This window comes from Pinus tabuliformis, chromosome 8 (genome assembly GCF_031772625.1).
Source record: "Pinus tabuliformis cultivar Carrire ecotype Pingquan chromosome 8, CPIR1, whole genome shotgun sequence".
Classification (NCBI taxonomy): Eukaryota; Viridiplantae; Streptophyta; class Pinopsida; order Pinales; family Pinaceae; genus Pinus; species Pinus tabuliformis.
The window spans coordinates 288,984,105-288,991,250 of NC_142294.1; the positions used below are offsets into that span (position 1 = coordinate 288,984,105).

At 36.0% G+C, this 7,146-nt stretch overlaps 1 long non-coding RNA gene across 1 annotated transcript; it reads left to right on the forward strand.

Annotated features, from left to right (window-relative positions):
- The first annotated feature begins 416 nt into the window (after positions 1–416).
- LOC149235259 (uncharacterized) lies at positions 417–3,029 on the forward strand. Its single transcript, XR_016268274.1, has 2 exons — positions 417–688; positions 2,405–3,029. It is a non-coding gene; the product is annotated as an uncharacterized LOC149235259 (long non-coding RNA).
- The last annotated feature ends 4,117 nt before the right edge of the window (positions 3,030–7,146 follow it).

The following is a 7,146-nucleotide window of genomic DNA, read 5'->3' on the forward strand; positions in this document are numbered from 1 at the left end:
ACTCCGTTAGCTAAAAATAATTGTCATAAAATTTCCCAGAGTTCGAAAAAAATCATAATTATATATTTGAAACAAAATATTGAAATTTAAATCTTTGTTTGTAGTTGGATTTTCAAAAATAAAATACATATTCAATTGATTATTTTAATGAAATACAGTTTGATTTGAGGGTGTAGATTGGCGAGGGAAGGTTTGGCTTCTTTAAGGGGGGAGTGCCCGTAAAAATATGAAAAGTTAAAGAAAAAATTCATAACGATAATATTGTCACAGTGAAAAAAATTCGTAACGGTAAAATATACGGCGGCCTAAAAAATTCATAACGGTAATATTGCCAAATATGCCACCATCGAGAAATAGGCAAGGGCTAACCAGCCATATATTGAGTCATAAATGCCCTTGCCAGCTATGTATGTCAATCAAGTTATGGGGCGCATACATATCCATAGGCATCGGACTCCGGCGGCCACCTCGCGTTTCCGATGACCCACGCGGGACCCACCCCGTCTCGTTCAATAACATAATTCCGAGAACTATTTTCGCGCGCTACCATAACTCTGCAACCAGAACCACTGTGCTCTGCAACCCAGTGCCCGCAGGACTGAAGCGCTGCGCGCCACCGAAACTCTGCAACCAGAACCACTGTGCTCTGCAACCCAGTGCCCGCCGGACTGAGCTCTGTTACCGCGAGGTATATTCCTGCACCGTCTCTGCAAATGACAAATCGTGGTTTTAAACATTCATTTAGTTTTAAATCTGTTTTAAAGACTGCTAAAACCCTCGCATTCTCTCAACATTCTGTAATTATAAATCTCTTTGTTTGCTTAAGGAGTTCGATTCGCATTTTTTATAATCACGATGTGCCCATCCGTAATTTGTTAGGGTTCCAAAGGATATGCCGATCCGTACTTTATTTGGTATCCAGTGTTTGCATTTTTTATTTGGTAACGTTTTAAATAACGTAAAGGCCTCATTTATAGGGTTTTGCATTTCATATTAACCAACGGTTTGGCTGGATTGATCGACTGTGTAGAAACCCATACACAATTATTGCTCTATTAATCTACAGGAAAATCTTCACATCGTGAATAGAAAATCGTTGAAACAAAAGGGTAATGAAAGCTCCGCTGCTATCGAGTAGTTTATGTGAATGATCCGCATTAAAATTGAGCACAAAACCATAGATTATAATCATGCAGAGCCAAACTTGTAGCTGAAGGAGATAAAGAATAAGAAGAATGGCCAACGAATATGGGGTTTATCCACTCTCTGAAGTCTATAAAAGAATATGAAAGCATCCTCAGAATCTGTCATCTCATGCCACTTCTCAGGGAGGTGTAAACTCGATGTTAGAATTGCCAAATTCAACCACACAGAGTCCTTTTAATTGCAGGCAGATACCAATGGGAGCTGATACATCCCAATCTCAAAAACAACTATGGAAGTCTTTACCTTCAAAACAGCCTTCTCAACAGACATCTGAATTTTCAAATTCGATTCCACCAGATTTGAATGTAGAAAAACAGTCTCCAAGGTCTCCAGTTAGGCAGTCTTCTGGAATGCTGGTTGATTCACAGCCTGATTTGGCCCTCCAGCTTTGATTTATTGAGCATTTATCACCAGATTCATTGATTTTCTGGTTATAAGCATGTATCTCCATTTTCAATCTCTGTACATTTCCAAGGTTTAAACAGACTACAGAGATGGGGTTTCCTAAGAAAGGACCCATTATGTTGTAAAAGAGTTGTACATGTACCAATTTCTAGTTCACATAAGCTAGGTCTACTGTTCAGTGTTAACATTATATTTACAAATTTCATAATCTCAGCAAATATTCTTCTGGTTAGCCCTTTGAAGGTCTAACCACGTTCTAAAAAACTCTGGTTATGCTATTCATTCAAGGTCGTTTTCATCTCTTCAGCTATTAGGACAAAAATGTCCATTGGATGCAATCAATGTTTTTTGCTAGTGACACATTCAGAGGTTAATGCATGGGATGGAAAACCATTGATTACACAGTTTCTAGTTTATATTATTATTATTTGCATGGTGATAGACCCTCTAAGAAACTAAAATCCAAAGGATGTCCTGGATCTTCTAATCTGAGGCATTCAAGTTCCAAACTGAGCATAACATAAAATCTACTCATTCCAACAGCCATTTAAGTTTGATATCCATCTTTTACCTGCTCTCTTCTGCACTGAAATGATACATAGATACACTCAAATACACCACCCATAACATTTATTACTATTAACACTCCTGCTTTGATTCGTCATTATGCTAGCCTGCGTAATTTATAGAAAAATGGAGGCTTCAGTCAGTCGAGTTTTTCATTTATCTAAAGAAATTTCTATATTTTTTGGAGCAGGTAAATAATTGTTGAATATATCTGATGTCTTTGCAGTGCAGTGGTTTCTAATGGTCAAATTGAAGATAGATGGAAGAAACATGCAAACAAAATGACAAAAATACAATGGACAAAGAGATCTGTCAGTGTACCAAAGAGCCACCGGGGGGAAACAAATAAAATGGAAATTCCAGCGTCTGAACAATGCAACTCTGTACAAACACCAATGGTTGCTGAAAGGTTATTTGAGCTTTCTTTGGAAAAGGGAGTGGACGACAAGGATAAATCCATTTTTGATAAGCCACGAGAAATTACTGCAATACCTTTTGAAAAGGCTCCCACAGAAATGGTGCATGCCACAAGACTGATAAGGTCTCAATCAGTCAAGTTAACAGATCCCTACAGCTGTTTTCCAAATTTAGCTGAAAAGAATTATTTGGACCAGCCTGGCTCATTTGTACTTTCTGCATCCATGAAAGGCTCTGTTTCATCTACTGGGGAACCTCTGTCAAACATAGACTCCATCAAGGAGATTCCATTCAGAGAAGAAAAATGCATTGCCAGCTTGCAAACTGCCAGTTGGGAAGAGCTGCAGCCAAGAGGTGAACTAGATGAATGGTTGGGCACTGCAGCCTCTGCAGCTCAGCTTGAAAATCAATCATCTTCCAGCACTTTGCTCCAATGGTGGCAGCATCCATTTGATTGATGAAGCTTGATACATCTACAGAGATTCATTTCAGAACATTGCTGGTGGTGATCCGGGATTCATAATAGATCAGTACTTGAGAAACATTTTACATCTTTGATGATAAGTAGACTTCTACTAAGGCAGGAGCAGCTTGCTGTCCCTGTTGTAGTAGTATGTTTACTACACAACTTTGTGACAAATGTATGATAAAAGGGCAATTGGACATTAGCTGCAGAGCTAACAGTCACCCCTCTTGTAAATTTGATTCAATATTACTTACAACCGAATTTATTCAGCTACATATATGATTTATTAACGGCTTATTTCATTTACAATCTTGTTTGTGTGAATATTTTTCCTTTTCAGTTTGGCCAGAACATTATATATATATATCAACCAGGACTATACCCTGTTCTCATATATTGATATAGCACATATATTGAAGGACAGTTTTACAAGTTACGACAACATCACAGGGCACATGACTTTTTAATAGATCAGTACTTGAGAAACATTTTACATCTTTTGATGATAAGTAGACTTCTACTAAGGCAGGAGCAGCTTGCTGTCCCTGTTGTAGTAGTATGTTTACTGCACAACTTTGTGACAAATGTATGATAAAAGGGCAATTGGACATTAGCTGCAGAGCTAACACTCACCCCTCTTGTAAATTTGATTCAATATTACTTACAACCGAATTTATTCAGCTACATATATGATTTCTTAACGACTTATTTCACTTACAATCTTTTTTGTGTGAATATTTTTCCTTTTCAGTTTGGCCAGAACATTATATATATAAATCAACCAGGACTATACCCTGTTCTCATATATTGATATAACACATATATTGAAGGACAGTTTTACAAGTTACGACAACATCACAGGGCACATGACTTTTTAATGATTTGTTTACTTGTTAACTGAATGAAAAGATATTGTTCGCAGGTTGAAATTTTAGTGCCCCCATCCGTGTGCCTTTTCAATATATATCTCCAGGCCCTTCAACTCAATTACCCTTGCCCCTCTTTTCCATTTTGAAACAAGGTTTTAAAACCCAACCACTATGCTAATTTTGCAGACTGGTTTTTCAGTTCCCTCTTTAGGTTCTGTTAGTGGTTTCTTCGATTCCCTGTTCTCTGTTAAAATACTGGTATATAACTTTCTTTGCCATCCTCATATTATATATAAACAAGTGCCACACCAATAAACAAGTGCTCTGCAACCCGCAACAAGTGGTGTGCACAGGACAATATATTAAAAACAACATCCTCTGCCAAAAACTTCAAGAAAAATAGCATCCAACATACCATAGCAGCATATTAACGAGTTTATATGTTACATCAGTGATAAAATAGTACATCTTTGAAGAGAGACATTAGAAATATGTACAAAACGATATACCTAAAATACAATAACCATACAAATATTTTACACAAGCATTGAATTATGGTTACCACTGCTCCAATTAAATGAAGCTTCTTTTGCTACAACTCATTCGCATCTAACAGAGTCAATACATATTATGATTCTGCTTATGTTTTCAGGGTTTCTATTCATAAAGCACATCCATACGTAATGCTTTGCGCTTGCCTTGAAGACTGCTCATCTTTATAACTCAAAAAATTTCCTATCTTATTTCACAAAATAACAGATAGGTGAATATAACTTTTATTTTGGCAGAGCAGTTGAACATTCAAATTTATTTAATTTAGTGGGTAATGATAGTGTAAAATTAGGTCAGAAATAGGTAATGACATGAAGGAACTATGTAACTGCAATAAAGGTTTTGAACATTTTTCAACTATCTATAGGCTCTATTATTTGAAGACATAAATGCAATGCCCCTCTTTTCATTTTTGGTGCTTACGATGTTTTTCAACGTGGTATTAGAGTAGATTGCGGGGCCTCTGCACAAGACATGACTCTGTGTTTGGACAGAGAAGGAAGCCTTTTCTGTTCTTTCTTACCTAGATTAGAATTCTGATTTAAGAGTTGACAATTTGTATGTTTTGGCCTCATCAATAGCTAATCCGATCCATTGTTTATCTCACTTGAGCATGAGCCTTTTCACCGGTTATCATGTATTTTCTTATTATATGACACATACAAATTTATGATGCATTTTCATGCTTCTTTTGAGTGTGTAGTCTTACCCCTTTGGAAAACATTTCATGAAGAACCAGCAAGATCAGGGAAGATTGCCATTGAAGGTAAACAAACTATTACCATCTGGTTGTTGTTTCCCCGCTTCTAGGAAAAACAAGTAAATTGACATGTTGAAAGGAAATAAGTGGACTCTTTGAGCTGAGTGAGTAGTCTCTATGTATGAAATGTATTCTTGCAGAAATTTATTCTAACGAAGTTGTGGATCATTAATGCTATTCCATGATAATGTGAGCATCCATGCACTGAGAGTGTAGCGTAATTATGCATGGAGGTTGATTAACCTACAAGAAATAAGAGGTCTAACATGAATGTTACTAAAGTTCAGTTGTGACGGTTGTCTCACCCAAATGTCGAAGAATGGTTATCATCAGACGACCAGAGGTTTGCAAACATGCTTGAACCTGGCTATAAAACAGTTGTCCTTAAAGAAACAAAAAGAGAATTAATACTTACATGTTCCAAGTGATCAACATTCTAAGTTTATATGTAGGTGTTAAGGATTCCAACTTCGTGTCAAGCAACAAGTTGAAGGAAATAAATATGTGGTGAGTGCATATAGTATGGAAAGCAAGGAAAAGAAAGGATACATTACCTAGAATTGCTTGTGTGTTGCAAACCCTACTCAACAAAAATGCTTCAAATGAAGGAAATCAGATTGCTTGTGCAGATAGTTGTGTTGTTTTATGGAGCAGCTGCAAGTATGTGGATGGAATTAACAGGTGTAGATAACAAGGTAACTATGAGCCTTTGGTACCCTCCAAGTATTAATAGGCAATCATGAATGATGCTTGAAGAAGATTGTGCATACATATTATTAAGCTGAGGAGTTATAATTCCATGTCCAAACTTGATCATATATTGATTGCATAGAGCAAGATAACATTTAATGAAATAATTTAGCACAACAACCGAAAAAGTTGTAAGAATATTGTGTTCAAGATCAAACAAGATATTATGGTAGTCAACTTTTGGTTGGAATTAACAGATTTTAATTTCATCATGAAAACATAAACTCGAAAGTGATAGAAAAAGAAATTATCAATGCAATCAATGACTACATTTTAAACAGGAAATCTAGTATATTCAGTTTTCCAAAATGGATGCAAGTTGCTTGAAAGGTTTGTTCTTCAGGAAAAATTGAGTACTTGTGGCTACCTTGGTAGTTAGGGTCATAATATCTACATGCATTTTGAAGTTGACAACAGAGCTTACCATGGATGCCATTTATTCCATGTCTTCTCCCATACACTCTACAATCTCAACACATGGTTTTGCTACAAGTGCAGCTGTTGATGCAACTGCCATACTTGTCTTTGATTGACTACTCTAACCAATATTAGAAGATGTAGTAGTTGCAGTTGCAACTACAACAATGACAAAATCTACACCAACAACTGAACTAGTTGCTTGCACTTGTGCATTATGAACACGAGTCTCTTCTTTTTTTCTTCTATTTTATATCTTTCAACCATTTTCCTACTGTTTTTCCCCCAAATTATGTTTTTGTTGAGTTGATAGTCTTACAAAACTTCCAATAAATTAAAATTTGCAGGGTTAGAGTCTCCAAGCAAACACTAGGTATCTTAGTACCATAACACAATCTAAATGAGATACCAAACACATGTGGCATGACTTGGCATAATAATCCCTTCACCACTCGAGATAAAAAATATTGACATTAGTTGCTTTAATGAAATTTTCTATAAATTTTTAACTCCTAGAATGAAGTTGGAAGGTGACCCTTTTAATGAAAGAACTATAAAAACAAGTATTAATAGGCAATCATGAATGATGCTTGAAGAAGATTGTGCATACATATTATTAAGCTGAGGAGTTATAATTCCATGTCCAATAGTAGTCTAGTCAATTTTGAAAAATATTAAATGGACATAATTAAAACCAATCAAACATTCACATATTCATATGCACTGAAAGCAATGAT